Raw genomic sequence first — 7,500 nt, 5'->3', positions numbered from 1 at the left:
ATGATGTGAGCGTCAGCTGGTGCCCACCCACTAACGATTAATCATCATTCCTTACAAAAATGCCTTTGCTTTCTAGATTATTAATTTATCAAAATGAGACGGATGGAGGGAGAGAAAGGGAGAGAGAGAGAGAGAGAGAGAGAGAGAGAGAGAGAGAGAGAGAGAGAGAGAGAGAGAGAGAGAGAGAGAGAGAGAGAGAGAGAGAAGGAGAGAGAGGGAGAGCGAGAGAGAAGAGAAGAGAGATGAAGAGAATGATCCCTCGACTTACCCTCCCCCCCAGTCTTTACTCAAAGTCACCACCGAAAATGCCCGTAACTAAAGCCTCGCAATCGCCACCTACAGCTCGCTCCTCACCCGGCACCGCGCCACCGCCGCCACCGCGATTCCCGACGTCTGTTAATAGGGAAATTGCTACGGCAAACGGGATATTGACGGGATGCCGTTGACGTTATCATCTCCCTGGCACGTCGCCAACGCGCGGGTCTATTTCCGTCATCTTTCGCCCTTTCTCCTCTCTCTCTCTCTCTCTCTCTCTCTCTCTCTCTCTCTCTCTCTCTCTCTCTCTCTCTCTCTCTCCTCTCTTCTCTTCTCTTCTCTTCTCTTCTCTTCTCTTCTCTTCTCTTCTCTTCTCTTCTCTTCTCTTCTCTTCTCTTCTCTTCTCTTCTCTTCTCTTCTCTTCTCATCTCCTCTCCTCTCCTCTCCTCTCCTCTCCTCTCCTCTCCTCTGCACTGCTCTCTCTTCTCTTCCCTTCACTCTCTCTTCTCTTTCTCTCCTCTCTCTCTCTCTTTTTCTCATCTGCTCCGCTCTGTTCTTCTCTTCTCTTCTCTTCTCTTCTCTTCTCTTCTCTTCTCTTCTCTTCTCCCTCTCCCTCTACTCTACTCTCCTATCTTCTCTTCTCTTCTCTCCTTCTCTTTCTCCATCTTCTTCTCTTTCTCTTTCTTCTTTTCTTTCTCCTTCTCCTTCTTCTTTTCTTTCTCCTTCCCCTCCTTCTTCTTCTGTCTCCTTCTTCTCCTTCTCCTTCTCCTTCTCCCTCTTCCTTTCCCTCTCCCTCTCCTTCTCCTTCTCCCTCGCCCTCTCCCCCTCTCTCCCGCTCTTTCTTTCCCTCCCTCCCTCCCTCCCTCCCTCCTTCTCTTTCATACACATACACAGGTGCAAGCTTCCTGGCCCCATTCCTTCTACGGTGATATCAAGGTAATATTTCACCTTGTTGTGTTGTGATAGCTCCTACAACAGAGTTTTAATGATGTCCTCATTATCAGTATTTTCTTATCTCTCGATATTTCATACTTTGTAAACCTAATACGAATATAGAAATTAATACAGATATATATATTCAACCGTTTACAAACACCGTCCAACCACTGAACATTATATCGCGCTAATGAATATTCAAACGGCAGGTAATAACACGTGTTTTCCCTGACGCAGATGTGACGCGGAGGCAGGTGTTATTAACCCCCCCCCACCCACCCCCACACCCCGCACACACACACCCAACACCCCAACACTCTCGTAAAACCTGGGAGTCTCTAAGGCTGAAGTGCCGCTGCGTGCCCGATGACCCTGAGCTGTAAGAACATTAGGATATTTAGGATATATGAGTATTCTTCTAAGAAAAAAATCTACATGGTAATTGAGGTATGTATGATAGCCAATATAGTGTCAAATGATCTTTAGAAGTAAAAAAGAAATGCATTACTTACATGTCCATCTATACACATAGATACACGCCCACCAGCTTTTCCCCATATGTATATATGTATGTATGTATGTATATGTGTATGTATATATATATATATATATACATATATATATGTGTGTTTGTGTGTGTGTGTGTGTGTGTGTGTGTGTGTGTGTGTGTGTGTGCACGCGTGCGCGCGCGTCTGTCTGTTAGTATACTTGAGAAAACGTAAAATATAAGAGAGGAAGTAAAATGTTTCCATGTATTCTCATTTCCCCCAAAAGATCGTAGGTGGAAGACATCGTCCATATCTTTCCTCTGTAACACTTGCAATGTAACACCAGACATCTGATCTGCCTGATCAATCTCGCTCTTGTCATGTTGAGGTGCAGATTGCTTTCCGTTTTTTTATTGATCTATTATATATATAATTTCTGGCTTGAGCCTTTACGAAGACTCATCAAACGAGCCATTTATCTTCGTTTGTTTATCTAGCTGACTACAGGCGAACTTTAGTGGTTAATTTCCTTCGTTAGAGCGTTGTTTGACGAAGTATGACATAAAAGCTAACTGACGAGCAAAATGAGATAATATAATCGGAGGAGTTTTATCTCATCTAATCCTTTATTTCTCTATCTATTCCCTTATATATTTCCGATTACGTGGCTTGCTGTAAGGATCCCAAGAAAAAAAAATTGACGAATCCTTATGGAGATTTATGGTTGGGTTGTCTATGGCCATAGACCAGTTGATTAGCTTTGGTGGGTAGATTAACGTGGGTGAGAGTATATCTTAAGTGTAGGTGAGGGTAGATTACGAGCGGTAAGAGGCTAATGGTTTTCAGTGAGTAGAGCCTTAGGGTAGACTAAGATAAATGAGAGTACATTATAGTGGAACCCTGCTTAGATTTCGAGTAGGTTCATTAACACTAATAGTAGAGATTTACAATCTCTGGCGCTATTTTTCCCCTTTTTTTATTATCTCAGCTTTTAATATTTCATAGACTTTCAGCAGAATCATTGAGCCGTGCGACAAATTGCGCATTAAATCTGAAGCGTCCGGACTACGCTGCAGGTCAATGGTCGCAGAGCCACATGCAATTGCAGGGATGTTCACCGCAACAACTGGTCGATACTTCTGGTTTACATTACGAGTCACCACTTTACCCTTCCATGACGTCATCACCTTTCTCATATAACGTTCCTCTTCCTCTCTGTTTCACCCCATCCCTCCTTCTCAATCTTTTTCTTACTCTACTCCTCTCCTCTCCCCCTTCGTCTTTTTCTTCTGTCTGTCTCTTCTTCCCCCCCCCCCTCCCTCTCTCTCTATCCTCAGGCTCTCCTCCCTCCTCTCCTCTCCCCCTTCGTCTTTTTCTTCTGTCTGTCTCTTCTTCTCCCCCCCCCCTCCCTCTCTCTCTATCCCCAGGCTCTCCTCCCTCCTCTCCTCTCCCCCTTCGTCTTTTTCTTCTGTCTGTCTCTTCTTTCCCCCCCCCCTCCCTCTCTCTCTATCCTCAGGCTCTCCTCCCTCCTCTCCTCTCCCCCTTCGTCTTTTTCTTCTGTCTGTCTCTTCTTCCCCCCCCCCTCCCCTCCCTCTCTATCTATCCTCAGGCTCTCCTCCCTCCTCTCCTCTCCCCTTTTCTTCTGTCTGTCCCCCCCCCCCCCTCCCTCTCTATCCCCTGGCTCTCCTCCCTCCTCTCCTCTCCCCCTTCGTCTTTTTCTTCTGTCTCTTCTTCCCCCCCCCCCCCCCTCCCTCTCTCTCTATCCTCAGGCTCTCCTCCCTCCTCTCCTCTCCCCCTTCGTCTTTTTCTTCTGTCTGTCTCTTCTTTCCCCCCCCCCCCTCCCTCTCTCTCTATCCTCAGGCTCTCCTCCCTCCTCTCCTCTCCCCCTTCGTCTTTTTCTTCTGTCTGTCTCTTCTTTCTCCCCTCCCCCCTCCCTCTCTCTCTATCCTCAGGCCCTCCTCCCTCCTCTCCCCCTTCGTCTTTTTCTTCTGTCTGTCTCTTCTTTCTCGCCCCCCCCTCCCTCTCTCTCTATCCTCAGGCTCTCCTCCCTCCTCTCCTCTCCCCCTTCGTCTTTTTCTTCTGTCTGTCTCTTCTTTCTCCCCCCCCCCTCCCTCTATCTCTATCCTTAGGCTCTCCTCTCTCCTCTCCTCTCCCCCTTCGTCTTTTTCTTCTGTCTGTCTTTTCTCCCCCCCCCCTCCCTCTCTCTCTATCCCCAGGCTCTCCTCTCCTCTCTCCTCTCCCTCTCTTTCTTTTTCTTTCTCTTCCTCTCTTCTCTCTCTCTTCCTCTCCTCTCTCTCTCTTTCTCTCTTCTCTCTCTCTTCCTCTCCTCTCTCTTTCTTTCTCTCTTCTCTCTCTTTCTTTCTCTCTCTCTTCTCTCTCTAACTCTCCCTCTCTCTTCTCTAACTCTCTCTCTCTTCTCTAACTCTCACTCTCTCTTCTCTCTCTAACTCTCACTCTCTCTTCTCTCTCTCCTCTCCCTTTCTCCTCTCTCCCTCTCTCTCCTTCCGTTCTCCTCCCGCTTTCCTCTAGCTCTCCTCTCTTTATCCCTCATCCCGTTCTGTTCCCGCTCTGCTCTCTCTCTCTCTCTCTCTCCTCTTGCGAAGAGGAAGAGGAGGCTAAGGCGTGTTGCCCAGCTAGTCTTGTCCACTCGCCTCAAGAGGTAACAAAATTACCTCTTAAGAGACTCCTGGAGCTACATCTTGCCTTCCTCGAAGAAACATGCCTTCAGTTGGAGTTTAAATACGGAGATCTGTTTCTCTCCCTCTCTTTCTCATCTTCTTCTTCTTTGAGGAGTTTGGGAGGGCCATGAGGGAAAAGGGAAGGTAGTGCAGGATGAAATTGAAAAGGAAATAGTTCAACTACCCATTCAGTCTCCAATAAAAACCAGCAAAATAAAAGAAAAAGAAACAAATAATAAGAATAAAAAATATATGTGTGTATACATGTATATAAATAACAGATAAACTAATGAAAGATAACAAAAAACAATGTATGAATGAACTAGAATAACAACAGAAATGTTGCATAAAGAAACGCTTTATCTAATAACTGCATTCTTATTAATACATCAATAAATACCAAATAGGTAAATGAAAAAATGATACAAATAAAGATAAAACAAAAATAAAATAAATAGACGGAGAGACAAAATATAAATAGAATTATATCTGACCTACACTGGAATCACATCAATCCGTATTAAGCAGACCTAAGGTGTGGTAGAGAGAGTGAGAGTGAGAGAGAGAGAGATGTTGGCTAGAAGACTGTTGATGACATGGGTTCACGGGGAAGTAATTGCATCGAGGCGAGGTTAAAAGGTCAAAAATGGGGAAGACTGAAGGGGGGGGGGAAGGGGTGAGGAGGGAGAAGGGAGGGGAGGATATATACATATATATCTAATGTATTTATAATTATAATAGTAATAAGAATAATGATGCAATGAAAATAATAATAATGGTAATAACAATAATAATTATCATAATAACAATAATTATAATTATATCAACAAAAAGGACAACAACAATAATGATAATAATGTTAACAATAATAATGAGCATCATCATGATAATCATGATGTTAATAATAACAAAACTGATAACAAAAACATTGGACACGAGAACAATACCAATATATTACTGTTATATTACTTAAAATGATGATACTAATACAACTTCTACTATTAGTTCCACTATTGCCTATCGTAATGATAACAATGATGATAATGATAATGATAATGATAATGATGATGGTGTGTATGTGTACAAATAGGATCATTGTGCTATCATTATGTACTTATCACTATGATAATTATTACTGCCATCACGTGCACGTACGTCAAGGGGAAATTTCACACTGTCACCATGAGAATGCCGTAAATAAATTTCTTGTCGGCATTTTCTTTTTCTTTTTTTTTACATTTGGTATTCCGAGGCGCATGAGAGGCAAAGGAAGGTTAAAGAAGGCGAGGGGAGGGGAGGAGAAAAGACGAGAATGAGAAGTAGATCGATAGATAGATAGATGGACAATGGTAGGGGAAAGGGAGGGAGGAAAAGAGAAAGCAAGAATGAGAATGAATAGGAGCAAAATTCTATAAAAATGAGTCAAACTAGACAAAAGAAACAGATACGGAGACAGAAAGAAAGAAATTGAGATGGAGAGAGACCGAAAAAAAAAAAATAAAATAGATATAAATAAAGAGAGACAGGGAAGAACAAAAACAAAAGAAAGAGAGAAACCGAGATAAAGGAGAAAGGAAATACAGAGATAATGATACAGACACATAGAGCGAAGTAGCAGCTGGGTCTTACTAAGGAAATTAATGCATCATATCACACTCACTGAAACACCTGAGCGTCTGCGGAGGTATAATAAGCCCATGCACGTAAAATATATTAAAGATTATCATGGCAACACCTGGTCAATGTATAAGAGAATGCCGTAGTATTCTAAAAAAAAAAATAAAATAAAAAAAATAAATAAATAAATAAAATAATAATAATAATAATAATAATAATAATAATAATAAAAATAGACCACAAAAACAATCGTGTTTGCACCAATAGCAACACCGATTATAATATCGAAGAAAATGAGGATAATCATGTCATAGTATTGTTATTAAGGGCACCATCGAATTAAAAGACGGTGGTTACGGCCATCCTTAAACAATCACTGGCATCCCTATCCAGGTACAGCCAATAGAAAAAGCACATTAATAAAGAATTGTCATGGGATTTAAATGTTTATATTGATATTGATAACAATATCAGTATGAATGATAAATATGATAATAACCATTACCGTGATGAAGATGCAATAAAATAATGATGATAATAAAAAAAATAATGTGAAAGTAATGATAATGATGAAAGCAATAATAATGATTATAATGATAATGATGGTAATTATAACAATAATAGTAATAATAATGGTAATGATAATAATATCAATAATAATAATTATAATAATAATAATAATAATAATAATAGTAATAATAATAATAATAATAATAATAATAATAATAATAATAATAATAATAATAATAATAATACTTGTAATAATACTAATCAAAATATCAGGTGAGCATTCCACTGGCAAGTAATGAAACTTGGCGTGTGGTTTCCGTAGACATATGTTTGCTAAGATCCTTCATGGCTTCCAGTGGTGAAGACAGTCCTCTCGCCTCTGTCCCGGCTGTGACATGGTGCAATTGAGGAGGATCCACAGATGGCATGGGGGAATTCCCAAGGGATAGACGAGTTCCATTTCTAGGGATATTGTTCCGTTTATTTCGGCTTATTCCTTTGAGTGAGACAACTGATGGTGATGATAGTGGCAATGTTTTGCAATAATATCAATGTTAGCGATAAAGAAAATATTAATAATAATTGCAGAAATAATAATGATAATGGCAATAGTAGTAGTAGTAATAGTAGTAGTAGTAGTAGTAGTAACAGCAGCAGCGGTAGTACCAGTATTAATAATAATGATGATAGTAATAATAGTAATAGTAAAAATAATAATAATAATAATAATAATAATAATAATAAAAATAATGATAATAATAATAGTAATGTAAAAATATCTAAAGTGATAATGAAAGTTATGATAATAACAACAATAGTAATAATAATAATATTAATGATAATAAGGATGATAATAGCAATAACATGATAATCATCATAATACTTATAATCATTATCATAATAACGATAGCAACAATAATCATCATCATAATGATGATTATGATAATGATAATAATTATGTTAATGGTAACATTAGTAATAATGATAGTTGTATTTAATACAATAATAACAGTAGT

General features: G+C 40.0%; 1 protein-coding gene across 5 annotated transcripts in view; it reads right to left on the bottom strand.

The window, feature by feature from the left end:
• Positions 1-7,500, bottom strand: part of LOC122257092 (uncharacterized) — a 386,597-nt gene that overhangs the window by 310,066 nt on the left and 69,031 nt on the right. The gene's annotated exons all lie outside the window — the stretch shown is intronic.

Source organism: Penaeus japonicus, unplaced genomic scaffold, assembly GCF_977035675.1.
Source record: "Penaeus japonicus unplaced genomic scaffold, GWHDUDI00000001_assembly GWHDUDI00000012, whole genome shotgun sequence".
Taxonomy (NCBI): Eukaryota; Metazoa; Arthropoda; class Malacostraca; order Decapoda; family Penaeidae; genus Penaeus; species Penaeus japonicus.
This window is presented reverse-complemented; position numbering and strand designations above follow the sequence as displayed.